Source organism: Neomonachus schauinslandi, chromosome 5 (genome assembly GCF_002201575.2).
Source record: "Neomonachus schauinslandi chromosome 5, ASM220157v2, whole genome shotgun sequence".
Lineage (NCBI taxonomy): Eukaryota > Metazoa > Chordata > Mammalia > Carnivora > Phocidae > Neomonachus > Neomonachus schauinslandi.
The window spans coordinates 155,872,780-155,887,089 of NC_058407.1; the positions used below are offsets into that span (position 1 = coordinate 155,872,780).

The window sequence follows — 14,310 nt, forward strand, 5'->3', positions numbered from 1 at the left end:
CCAGACTGTTTTCAAAGTATCTGAGCCATTTTACTCTCCCACCAGTGATGTATGAGGGCTCTGGTTTCTCCTCACCAGCACTTGTTACTGTTTGTTTTTATTGTCGTCATCTTGGTGTGAAGTGGTGTCTCAGTGTGGTTTTGATTTGCATTTCCCTAATAACTAATGATGTGAGCATCTTTTTGCATGCTTATTGGCCCTTGTGTGTCTGATTTGGGGAAATGTCTATTCAGATCCTGTGTCCATTGTAAAATTTGGTCATTTTTCTGTTGTTGAGTTATAAGGATTCTTTTTTTTTTTTTTTTTTTAAGTTTTTTTTTTTGAAGTAATCTCAAGGGACACTTGGGTGGCTCAGTCAGTTAAGCGTCTGTGTTCGGCTCAGGTCATGATCTCGGGCCCCTGGGATTGAGCCCCATGTTGGGCTCCCTGCTCAGTGAGGAGCCTGCTTCGCCCTCTCCCAATGACCCTCCCTCCCTGCTTGTGCTCTTGCTCTCTCTCAAATGAATTAAAAAAAAAAAAATCTTTAATCTCTACACCCAACATGGGACTTGAATTTACAACCCTGAGATCAAGCGAGATCAAGAGTCTCATGCCCTACAAACTAGCCAGCCAGTGCCCTACTATAAGGGTTCCTTATATATTCTAGATACAAGTCCTTTATTAGATACACGATTTACAAATATTTTCTCCCATTCTATGGGTTGCCTTTTTTCTTGATATTGTCCCTTGAAGCACAAAAGTTTAAAAATTTGGTATATCCAGTTTACCATCTTAACCAATTCTGAGTGTGCATTTCAGTGACTTTAACTACATTTTCACAGTGTTGTGCAGCTGTCACCACTGTCTCTGTGAATTTGACTGTTCTAGGTGCCTCATATGAGTGGAATCATGTAATATTTGTCCTTTTGTGACTAGCTTATTTCCCTTAGCATAACGTCCGCCAAGTGGCCAGGGGTGGGGAGGATGGCAGAGGGAGAGAGAATCCTAAGCAGACTCCACACCCAGCATGGAGCCGGGTGCTTGGCTTGATCTTACGACCCTGAGATCATGACCTGGGCTGGAATCAAGAGTTGGATGCTTAACTGACTGAGCCACCCAGGTGCCCCAATCGATTATTGTATGTTGATCTTGTATCCTGCAGCTGTGCTAAACTTGTTTATTATTTCTAGTAGTCTGTGTGTGTGTGTGTGTGTGTGTGTATTCTTTAGGACTCTCTCTCTACAACATCAGTGAATAGAGATGGTTTTATAACTTCCTTTGTGATCTCCGTGCCTTTTGTGTATTTTTCTTGCCCGGTTTTTCTGAATGGAATCTACAGTATTTGTGTATTTTTCTTGCCCAGTTTTTCTGAATGGAACCTACAGTACAGTGTTGGCTAGAAATGGCAAGAGCAGACATTCTTGTCTCAATTCTCATCTTGGAGGAAAAGCATTCAGTTTTAACCATTATGTGTGTTGTGAGCTGTGGGCTTTTTGTCAATGGTCTTTATTAGGCTAAGGAAGTTTCCTTCTATTTCTAGTTTGAGTGTTTTTATCTTATCATGAAAGGGTGGATTTGGGGGCACCTGGGTGGCTCAGTCATTAAGTGTCTGCCTTGGGCTCAGGTCATGATCCTGGGATCGAGCCCCGCATCGGGCTCCCTGCTCAGCAGGGAGTCTGCTTCTCCCTCTCCCTCTGCTGCTCCTCCTGCTTGTGCTGTCTCTGTGTCAAATAAATAAATAAAAATAAAACCTTTTTTTTTTTTTTTAAAAAAAAAGGGTGGATTTTATCGAATGCTTTTTCTGTATCTAGTGAGATCATCCTGTAGTTTCTGTCCTTTGTTCTGTTAATATGTTGTATTACATTGATTTTCATACGCCAAACCAACCTTGAATTCCTGGGGTAAATCTCACTTGAGCATGGTGATTACTCCTTTTTATATGTTGCTGGTTCAATTTATTAGTCTTCTGTTGAAGATTTTTGTATCTGTATTCATGGTCTTGGAGTTTTGGTATCTTTGTCTTCTTTTGGTACCTGGTACTTGGTTTGGTCTGGTTTGGAATCTGGGGTCTTGAATTGTTGTGGCATCTACCTCATTCTTCATTGTGCTTTAATAATTTTTTTAAAAAGATTTTTTATTTTTTATTAGCGAGAGAGAGAATACAAGCAGGGGGAGCGGCAGACAGAAGGAGAGGGAGGAGCAGGCCCCAAATCCCAGCAGGGAGCCTGATGTGGGCCTCGATCCCAGGACCCCAGGATCATGACCTGAGCCGAAGGCAGACGCTTAACGACTGAGCCACCCAGGCGCCCTTAATAATTGTTTTTATGTATTGAGTTCTGTTTTCATTTTTGCTTTTTAATTTTTCTGGTGTTATAAGGATATGATTGACGACTCATTTTCCCCCCCAGTGGTTAGTGCATTGCCCTTGTGTGCTGTTTTTTTGTTTTGTTTTGTTTTTTAAGATACTGGACTCTGTGTAAGTTGAAGGTGTAGAGTGTGCTGATACAATGTTTATGTATTGCGGTATGATTACCACCATAGTGTTAGCTAACACGTCTATCATGTCATGTAATTAGCATTCCTTTTCGGCGAGAACATTTGAGAGCTAGTCTTTGAGCAACTTGAAGTATATAATATGGTATTGTTGGCTATAATCACTATTCTGTTCATTAGATTTCCAGAACTTATTCCTCTTCTAGTTGCAAGTTTGTATACTTTGACATCTCCCCTATTCCCCCATTCTCTAGCCCCTGGTAACCACTGTTCTGCTTTATTTCTGCAAGTTCAACTTTTTTTAGATTCCATGTATAAGTGATATACAGTATTTGTATTTCTCTGACTTATTTCACTTAGCACAGTGCCCTGAAGGCCCATCCAGGTTATCGCAAATGGCAGAATTTCCTTCTTTCTTGTGGCTGAATAATACTCCATCGTGTGTAGAGACACATAACACAAGACACGCGTGCACCACATCTACATCATTCACTGATGGACACTTGGGCTGTTTCCATATCTTGGCTATTGTGAATCATGCTGCAGTAAACATGGGAGGGCAGATACCTTTTTGATACGTTGGTTTTATTTTCTTTGGATATATACCCAGAAGTGGGATTAGTGGGTCATTGGTAGTTGTATTTTTAACTTTTCAAGGAACCTGCGAACTGTTTTCCATAGTGGGTTCACTATATGTTAGAATGTTCACTATAGTGTACATTCCCAGCAGTGCACACAGGGTTCCCTTCTTCCGTGTCCTCACCAGCTCTTGTTACCTTTTGTCTTCTTGATGACAGCCACTCAAAGACTGCATCAGTTCTGTTTTCTACTGTAGGTTCTCCCTTCAGTTGGAACCTTTGTGTCCTAAACTTAGCTTGAGTGCAGTGTTTTGTACCTAAGTCTTGTAACTAATGATGAGTGTACACATATTGTGCATCTGTTAAGCACTTTCTCTGCATTACCTAATTTAATTTTCACGACAGCCCTTGGGAGGAGGTACAGTGGAGACTTCTCATAAATGAGATGGAGGCTTAAGAAAAAAGAAAGAAGTTGCTTACACAAGTAGGTATTGGAGACTGAAGCCCTTAAGTAGGATGGCCCTTAAGCAGAATGCGGGTAGAAGAGTGAAAAAAATGCCTCTTTGGTGGTTGGTGATAGGGTTAGAGTGTTAGTAAAAGCAAGGAAGCAGGAATTTAATTGCAGTGCACAATGCTGGGGAGTACAATACAAGTAGAACTGGTTTTTGCCCTCAGAGCAGCAATTAGTCCTATTTGGAAGAGTGAGATTAATATCTGAAATAATTAGAAAATGAGCATTGTTTAATGAGAGGTCAAGGGTGAGGTTTGTGGGAGCTGGAAAGAATCATGAAGGAACTAGTAATTAACTTAAGCCTCAGAAGAAGGTTAGAGTTTAGGAGGGTAGTTTAGCAAACTAGGTTTTGGGTCAGCCTTACCACTACCTTGTACCTACTATACAGGTCACTTCGACTTTCTGATCCTTGGTTTCTAAGTGTCAAATAGGAAGAACATCAGTTCTGTGTGTCAGCATTGTAGGTTCCAATGGATAATCTCTCAGAGCGCTTGCAAACTGTAGAGTGCTTCTGTCATTGTGGAGGGTATCTGTTTTCCTATTTCTAATCTCACCCAGTTGTCCTCCACGTAAGCTTATTATTTTATTTATTTATTTATTTTTTAAAAGATTTTATTTATTTATTTGACAGAGAGAGACACAGTGAGAGAGGGGAACACAAGCAGGGGGAGTGGGAGAGGGAGAAGCAGGCTTCCCGCTGAGCAGGGAGCCCGATGCGGGGCTCGATCCCAGCACCCCGGGATCATGAGCCGAAGGCAGATGCTTAATGACTGAGCCACGCAGGCACCCCCTAAGCTTATTATTTTAAAATAATTTCAGATATAGGGCACCTGGGTGGCTCAGTTGGTTAAGCGACTGCCTTCGGCTCAGGTCATGATCCTGGAGTCCCGGGATCGAGTCCCGCATCAGGCTCCCTGCTTGGCAGGGAGTCTGCTTCTCCCTCTGACCCTCCTCCCTCTCATGCTCTCTGTCTCTCATTCTCTCTGTCTCAAATAAATAAATAAAATCTTTAAAAAAAAAATTTCAGATATAGAGAAATTTTGCAAGAATAGAGCAAAGAATTCCTGAATAGTCTTCAACTGTATTCCTCAAATGCTAACATTTAACCTCATTTGCTTTATCATTCTCTTGTTACATACATACTGTTTTTTCCTGAACCCTTTTAGAGTGACATGAAGGCATGATGTTCCTGTGGCCCTAAAAACTTTTAAATAGTTACTTCCTAAAATCAAAGATTTTTTATTAAGTAGATTGCCAACGCAGGGCTTGAACTCAAAACCCTGAGATCAAGACCTGGGCTGAAGTCAGATGCAAAGACATTTCCTTAGTAACTACAGTACCATTATCAAAATTGGGAAAGTAATATTGGTGCAGTCTTAATAGCAAAGCCGTAGACCTTACTCAAATTTTGCTAGTTGTTTCAATAACCTTTTAGAGCAAATCAAAAAATTGTTTTCTTGTCAGAGATTCAACCCAGGAATACAGGTTGCATTTAGTTTTCATGTTCGTTTAGTCACCTGCGTTCTGGAAGTTTCTTTGTTTTTGAAGACCTTGATACTTCTTAAAGAGTCCAGGCTAGTTCTTCCATAGGATGTCTCTCAGTCCATATTTGTGTGATGTTTCCTACTTATTTATTTATTTATTTAAGAGAGAGAGAGAGAATGAGTGAGAGAGAGTGCACATGAGAGAGGGGAGGGTCAGAGGGAGAAGCAGACTCCCCGCTGAGCAGGGAGCCCGATGCGGAACTCGATCTCAGGACTCCGGGATCATGACCTGAGCTGAAGGCAGTCGCTTAACCAACTGAGCCACCCAGGCGTCCCATGCGATGTTTCCTCTTGATGGGTTCGTGTTATGCATTTGTGGCAGGAGTAGCCCAGAACCAATGTTGTGTGTTAGCTAGTGCATCCTATCAGGAGGTGTGTGGTGTTCATTTATCTCATTACCGGTGATGGTAACTGCAATTACTTGCTTAAGGTGCTCTATGTCAGGGTTGTAACCATAAAGTTCAGATTTGTGCTTTTGTAATTAATAACTACTGTTGGGAGAACTTTGAGACTGTGTAAAACACCTTGTTTTTCATCAGGATTCTTGCTTGAATCAATGGATCGCCAAATAGTGACTTTCCAGGGTCGTCATTCTTTCTACATTAGTTGACGTTCTGCCTCAAGATCTTTCCCTTTATCCTGTTCCTTCATCGACCCATCCATTTGTTAATATCAGTAAGGACCCATGGATTCTTACTTTATTCTATTCAATGGGTTGTAATCCTTTATTTGCCTAATTTTGTTGCTCAGATTATGGGGCCAGTGCAAGCCCCCTTTATGCTCAACCTCTTACTTTTTGAAGAGATCCAGACCGTATCATCAGATAAGACACTGCCGTCTCTGTCCTATTTTCCTATTTTCCCTTCATTCTTAAGGGGAAGGTTTGCTGACTCTTCACTACCACCCGTGCCTCCAAAGCTAAGCTTTCAGTCTGTGCTTTATGGTTCAAAATTAGATAGTATCTAGAAATATACAGTATTGTTGCCATCCTTTCTCTGGTCCTTTTTGCTCCCCATATTCCTGCCACAAATAGGTATTATTTATTTATGTGTGTGTTTCCAGAATTTCTTCATACAAATACAAACACATGGGGATATATATTTTTATCTCTTCCTTCCTCTTAACACAAAACACAGTGTACTGCACCTTAGCTTTCTTCCAGTTAACTGCACGCCCTCCAGATCCTTTCCTACCAGAACATGGAGGTCTTCTCTGTTACATAGTTGCATAGTATTCCATTTTATGGACGCATCACTTTTATTGAACTCCTTCAGCATTTGTGGAGATTAAACTAGCTGTGACTGGAAACTAGCCTCTCTTGTGCCACTCTCTCTGCCACCACTTCCTCCAGTACTTTTATTCCCTGACCCCTTTTCTACCTACAAATAAGTATTAGTCGTCTTTATTTGTAAAACTTCATTTTTATTCTGTTTTCTTCGTATCACTGCCAAAGGTTTTGAAAACTTCTCCAAACCTCTGATTTCATTCTTGCCTATTTTTGCTGCAGCTGGGTTTCCATCTCTACCATGTGGCGAGATCATAGTTTTGACGGTTACCGGTGGCTTTGTACTGTGGGGTGCTAGACTGGCTTTGGTGATTAATTTACGTGTAGGAGGACGAGAAGGACAAAAAGAGAAGGGAGGGTTGGCAAGCAGCTAGGAAAGAGGAAGCAGGAAGGCTGGGAGAAAATAGAATAGAGTGTAAGGGGGAAAGTAGGAGAAGAGCATTTTTGGCAGAAGATGTGAAATGTATTTTCATAACCAGCTTGTCACCTAGAGCTGGCTTCTGCCTGGTGACGAGCAGCCTTATGGTAAGTTGCTGACTGATAGGCTAGTTGGGCCCTCTGGAATGCTGCCCTGGGTCTTCTGTTTCATAAAACAAGATCTTACCCCTCGTCCCATTACCGTATGATCAGTTTTAACAGCAGAGCCTCCATTTTTAAATGTTTGCTTTCTAAAATCTGGAGTTGTCATTAACCTAGCTCTCCTGTCGTTCTTAATACTGTCAACCATTCCAATTTCTCATGATTACCTTGGTGTTATTCTTTGCTTTTCTTTTTTTTTTTAAGATTTTATTTATTTATTTGACACAGAGAGACACAGTGAGAGAGGGAACACAAGAAGGGGGAGTGGGAGAGGGAGAAGCAGGCTTCCCACAGAGCAGGGAGCCTGATGCGGGGCTCGATCCCAGGACCCTGGGATCATGACCTGAGCCGAAGGCAGACGCTTAACGACTGAGCCACCCAGGCGCCCCTATTCTTTGCTTTTCATTTCCAGTTCAGTCCACCATTGTGGCTCAGGGCATTGCACATTTACTCAAATGATTACAGCAGCCTTCTCACCCTGTTTAGCAATTTATGTCCTACTTTTACCCAGCTTTTCCTTCCTTTTTCTTTCCCTGTCAGTCCTGCTCCCTGAAATCACCATGCTGACAAGTCTCCCTGCTTTGCTGGTGTCCGTGCCCTTCTGTGCTCCCTGGCCTGAGAAGGCCCACCTCTCTGTCTATAGAAGAGTCTTCTTCAAGATCCTTTAGGATCAACTTCTTAACTGCTCCTTGAAGCCTTCCATAGCTGAAACAGCTCATGTGCATGTCTTATTTTCCTAAACTTGCTTACAGCCTCTACCAAAAGACTGCTTGTTTCCTTCTTTCAGGTGTGTCCAGTTGTTTCTACAAAATTATTGTTTAAAATCATGTTTTCTGCTTAGGTTCTCCCAGTACACAGAGACTGCTTGGCTTATAGGAATTCCTAAGCACAGTTTTATTGGTTTATTGACTGAACATTGCATAGGTTATCACTAAATAATTTTGGATTCAGAGTCAGCTCATCCAGGTACCTTGAGGGTCTGCTTCCCTACTGTACTGTGGAAGATGTGTACTTTTTAATGGGATTTTCCTCTTGTTTTTCTAACAAATGATACACTGATCTGAATATTGACCTTCTTTTGACTCAGCAGTGGGTCCTAGAGATCTTTATCTGTAAAGCCATATTTGTCAGGTGGTCCCCAAGACCACCCTCAGGTTTGATGATTCCCTGGGATTCAGCACACAGTTATACTCATGGCCATGATTTATTACATCAAAAGTATCAGCAAAGGGAAAAGGCACATTGGACAAATTCCAGAGGAAACTAGGTGCAAGTTGCCAAGAGTTCTCTCCTTGTCATGTCACACAGGACATGCTTAATTTGTCTAGCATCAAATTATGACAACATGTGTGAAATGTCTACCAGGAAAGCTCATTAGAAATTCAGTGCCCAAGGTTTCTGATAGGGGCCGGTCACGTATGCATCCTCTGTCTAACACGTACCAAAATTCCAGATTCCCAAAAGGAAAGGTTTTCAGCATAAACTGTATTGCTTGTACAGTTAGGGAATGTATTGCTTATCAGTTAGGGAATGGTGGGAACCTCTCTGAAATCCAGCTTCCTTGACACCAGCCAACGGCCAGCCTTTCTAAGGATCACAGTCTCACACCTGCTGTGTTAATTCTTCTGCACACCATGGAAATCTACAAACCTCCTTCCATTTCTTTGTTTCTTTTTTTTAAAGATTTTATTTATTTATTTGACAGAGAGACACAGTGAAAGAGGGAACACAAGCAGGGGGAATGGGAGAGGGAGAAGCAGGCTTCCCGCTGAGCAGGGAGTCCGATGCAGGGCTCGATCCCAGGACCCTGGGATCATGACCTGAGCCCAAGGCAGACGCTTAATGACTGAATCACCCAGGTGCCCCCCACCCCTTCCATTTCTTAAACTACTGTGTAGGATTCCATGGTATGAGTACATTATGGTTTGTTAACTTTCCTCTACTGACTGGCTGTTAAGCTATTTTGCAGTATCTATTTCTTTACAGTTTCTTTTTTATGGGCTTTGATTGGAATTGATGGGTCATAACGTAGTGACATTTGAAAATCTGATATTAGATACTTCCAAATTCTTCACCGGTGGGCTTTATTAGTCCCTACTTCAACAGCAGTTTATAAGAGTACCCTTTGGAAGTGATTACTTACAATGATAGTCATGTTGGGGATGTAGAAAAAACTGACCCATCAAGCATCAGGAAAAGCAGGACAAGGAGGGTCATTCTAGGTCCCAGCTGTGTCCTGCTGCCATCATGGGCAACTTGCCTTACCCATTCTCTTCCTGCTCCCAGGACTCTTGGTTCTGACACTCTTTTGCTTCTTCCTTTGTCTCTAATCTCCCTTCTTGTTGCCTTTAATCATTTGTGTGGAGGCTTGTAATTTTTTGTCTTTTATTATGGAAAATTTCAAACATACACAGATTAGAAGAGAACAGAATCAGGAAGATACATGCACCCATTACCCAGTCTCAGCAATTGCCAACATTTTGTCAATCATGTTGCATTTTTCTCTTTTCTGTTTTTTTGAGCAGTGGGGTGGGGCCTGGATAGTGAAAGCAAATTCTGGACATTATGGTGTTTTAAACATTACTTAGGTACTAATTTACAAAAATAATGTACACGTAACACAACATTTCAAATTGAGATACATATATATTTACATATATATGTATATATTAAAGATTTTATTTATTTATTTGACAGAGAGACACAGCAAGAGAGGGAACACAAGCAGGGGGAGTGGGAGAGGGAGAAGCAGGCTTCCCGCCGAGCAGGGAGCTGGATGTGGGGCTCGATCCCAAGACCCCGGAACCATGACCTGAGCCGAAGGCAGACGCTTAACGACTGAGTCACCCAGGCACCCCGAGATATATATATTTTTAAGTTTATTTATTAAATAATTTCTACACCCAACGTGGGACTCGAACTCCCTACCCTGAGATCAAGAGTCGGATGCTCTTCTGACTGAGCCAGCCAGAGCTGAGATGCACTTTTTAAAAAACGTAATATTTCTTTAAATACTTGGTCCAGTTGTGAGGTTATTCTGATATTCCTAGTTCAGGAGGGTGTTGCCTCCTATCTTTCTCTAAATTTGTATAAAGTTGTTCACATACCCATACAAACAGCTTGAATAAAGTATGGGATAACATGTTCACATTTCTGCAACTTGCTTATCATATTTTTTTTTTAAGATTTTATTTATTTATTTGAGACAGAGAGAATGAGAGACAGAGAGCATGAGAGGGAGGAGGGTCAGAGGGAGAAGCAGACTCCCTGCTGAGCAGGGAGCCCGATGTGGGACTCGATCCCGGGACTCCAGGATCATGACCTGAGCCGAAGGCAGTCGCCTAACCAACTGAGCCACCCAGGCGCCCCTTGCTTATCATATTTTAAAAATGGAACATTCCTGGGGCACCTGGCTGGCCCAGTTGGTGGAGCATGTGACTCTTGATCTTGGGGTTTTGGGTTTGAGCCCCATGCTGAGTGTAGTGGTAACTTAAAAAAATAATAAAATCTTTAAAAAAATTAAAAAAAAAGAAATTTCCTTTGAATTAATAAACAGATCAACTCCTTTTCAGTGCAACATGCTATGCTGTACCATAGAAAAGCCATTTCTTTATTGAGGGACATTCTGTTTTTCTGCTTTTCAGCCCTTGTGAACCTTGCAGTGGACGTTGATGTGCACATGGCCTTGCATTCTAGGGGTTTATTACCATCAGATACATTCTGCAGAATGGGGTGGCTGGCTAGAATGTATATAACTTCAGTTGTTAAAATTCTTACCACATTACTTCCCAAAAGATTGTAGTAGTTTTCCACTGACAATGTAAGAGAACCTCTTAACTCTCATTCTTGCCAGCACTAGATATTATTACTCTTGAACATTTTTATCAATAAAACTACTAAAAAAAAAAAAAAAGAAAAAAGGTATAACATTAGAGTCTTGTCTTTTAATTTGCATTTATCGAAAAGAAAAACTAGCAGTGTGTTTTTAAAAAATAGTATTTATTTATTTAAAGATTTTATTTATTTATTTGACAGAGAGAGAAAGAGAGAGAGCACAAGCCGGGGGGTGGGGGGGCAGTGGCAGAGGGAGAAGCAGACTCCTTGCTGAGCAGGGAGCCTGATGCGGGGCTTGATCCCAGGACCCTGAGATCATGACCTGAGCTAAAGGCAGACGCTTAACCTACTGAGCCACCCAGGCGCCCCTAATATTTAATTTTTTTAATGCTGTCATTCACAGATGAATCAAATTAAAATATATGAAGAGGTTTGTACAGTGAGAGCCTTCCTCCCATCCCCCACCCACCCAGTTCCTCTCTCCCCCTCCCCACAGTCGCTGTTTGTTTCTTAGGTGTTCTTTCACAGTCATTTTGTACACATAGAGGGAAAGGGGAGTGCATATCCTCTCTCTTGCTTTTTACACAGATGATAGCGTACTATGTTCTCTGTCATGCACTTGGCATTTCCATGAGTTTTTCCTCAAGGACATTTTATTTTTTCTCATTTTTTTTTTTTTTTTTAAGATTTTATTTATTTGACAGAGAGAGACATAGCGAGAGCAGGAACACAAGCGGGGGAGTGGGAGAGGGAGAAGCAGGCCTCCCGCGGAGCAGGGAGCCCAATGCGCGGGGCTCGATCCCAGGACCCTGGGGTCATGACCTGAGCCGAAGGCAGACGCTTAACAACTGAGCCACCCAGGTGCCCTTTTTTTTCTCATTTCTGGTACCATTCTAGCTACCTTTCTATTTCTCTCTCTCTCTCTCTTTTTAAGTTATTGAACTCCTCAGATGTGGGACCTTACAGCCATTCACTAGTTGTATCTAATTGTTTCTCCCACATCGCCCTCCCACAGACATTCACAAAATAAATGCTGCAGTTCTCTCTCTCTCTCTCTTTTTTTTTTTTAATATTTTATTTATTTGACAGAGACACAGCGAGAGCAGGAACACAAGCAGGGGGAGTGGGAGAGGGAGAAGCAGGCTTCCTGCGGAGCAGGGAGCCCAGTGCGGGGCTCGATCCCAGGAGCCTGGGATCACGACCTGAGCCAAAGGCAGATGCTTAACGACCTAGCCACCCAGGTGCCCCTGCAGTTGTTCTCTTAAAGATCACCAGTGCCTGGTCCCCTCTTCAGACCAGTGGCTGTTCGGTCTTTGTCTTTGATTTTTTTTTTCCCCCCTGTTCTTGCTCCTGATCACATGGTTCTGGGAACTCTAATACTTTGTCTTTCCTGCAGTACATTCTGTTAAAAGTGTTCTTGTAAAAGGTGGAAGGAAATAAGGAAAGGATTGTGGAGGCACACAGTCTGGGGAAAAGATATATTGTTATAAGTAAGAAGATCTGGCAGTTAATCTGTCTAAGGCAAAAGGATTTATTCTCTGTGGCTCCTAAAAGGAGCTAGTACTTTACTGTGGGAGGTTTCATGCTGTAGAGGAAAGACCAGGACATTGAGAACCTTGATTTGAATCTTGTCTCTACCCTGTACTAGCTATATGAGCTTGGACAATTCATTTCACTTTTCTGCACTTCAGTCTCTTCATCAATAAAAGGGTAACATCTTTATCATTTTTTAAAAAGTAATAATGAAATGGGAAAATACACTTAAAGTGCCCAACATAGTTACTGACATTTACTTAAATTATTTATTTATAGAGGGAGAGAGGGGGCGGGGGCGGGGAATCCAAGATTGGACAAGGACCTGTGTCTAATTCACGGGAGGACACAGAGAACAAATGCTGAAGATTCTGATGTTTTTGCATCATAAGTGCCCATAAAATCTTGACAAAAGTAAAGACAGTCCTGGGTGCCGCTGAGAACTGGTGAACAGAGTTCATAACTAGGCATTTGAGTGCTCACTAGAGACACTGTGTTAAGAAAGTGTTCTCCATTTAATCCTTAAAAAAATGTTATGAAGTAGAAGTACAGAAATTAATCTCCAATTTTAAGGAGGACACTGAGGCTGTAGAAGGTTAAGTAATTAGAGCTAGTAATCTGCTTTTGATGGATGACATGACAGTGATTAAGTTCATTTGTTTACTGATTTTACTTTTTTTTTATATATTTTTAAAATTTTTTTAAAGATTTTATTTATTTGAGAGAGAGAGAAAGAGAGAGAGCACATGAGAGGGAGGGTCAGAGGGAGAAGCAGACCCCCTGCTGAGCAAGGAGCCCGACATGGGACTCGATCCCGGGACTCCAGGATCATGACCTGAGCCGAAGGCAGTCGCCCAACCAACTGAGCCACCCAGGTGCCCTACTGATTTTACTTTTAATCATATGCTGTGGCTAGCTCGGTCCCTGACTTACCCAGGATTACAGTGTGAGCTCGCTCGCTCACTCTCCTTGCCTCCCTCACATGGAAGAGGCAAGAATGAGTCATGGTTGTGGTTGGCGTGAGTCTGTTTTGCTACTCCGTTAGCCACATGGCAGTTCTACTGGGAACAAAATGACAAGGGAATATAGCAACAGTTCTACTCTCCTTCCAACTTCTAACTGATTTTAGCAGTCACATTCTCAACCTTGCTGGATCACCAGCAGTCATCCAAGATGTCACTCAGTTTGTTTTTCGCTGCCTGCCTACCTGTGGCTCCTCTCAGTTCCTCCGTGAACAAGCCAGCTTAAGTTGAGTGTGATCTCATTGTGCTCCCCTTGTGGCAGCCCTTGCAGTTTCCTCTGTATTTGCTTGTCTTTCTCATTTTCTTTTCTGCATCCCCATTGCCATCTGCATTTCAGCCTTGATAAATTATTTGCAGTTCCCCAAATGTCTAGTTCATGTTCCTTGAACCTTGCCTTGTCTGTCTGTTATTTATAATGTTCCCTCTGGGAAGCTTCCTCGCTTCCTTAGGGCAGAGTTAGATATTTTCTCTTTGTTGATTTTCTTCAAGTATCTGATTTTTGGTTGTCTGTTGATATTATGGATGAAGGTTTAGGTTCTAGAATCTAGGGTTACTAACGTAGGTAACTGGAGTGAGTCTCCTCTTAACTTTTCCTCCAATTTTCCGCATTCCCTAGAGGCTCCTGCCTTGACCAGAATGGCTGGTACTGAGCTCTGTGTCTGAGAAGTGTGGTGATTGGCAGGCTTCACTCTAGGGTGTGATGGAGGAGAGTGGTGGAAGTTTCCAATAAAGAAGACTTTGATCTGGGGCACCATACCCCTTGCAGGAGCCCTGCCTGCCTCCTGCGTAGGTTTTGTTTCTTTAGAGAGTGTTTCTTTGGTTTTAGGCTGGATCAAGTGTAGCTGCTATGCATGGCCATGTCGTCAAGGGGTGGAAGGTGGATAGGAGGGGTTGAATAGTTTCGGCCTTTCTATTCCTTAGGCAGTCTTTTTGCTCCACACCTCTTTCTGCT

General features: G+C 42.2%; 1 protein-coding gene across 1 annotated transcript in view; it reads left to right on the plus strand.

Annotated features, from left to right (window-relative positions):
• Positions 1-14,310, plus strand: part of TNRC6A (trinucleotide repeat containing adaptor 6A) — a 100,789-nt gene that overhangs the window by 9,304 nt on the left and 77,175 nt on the right.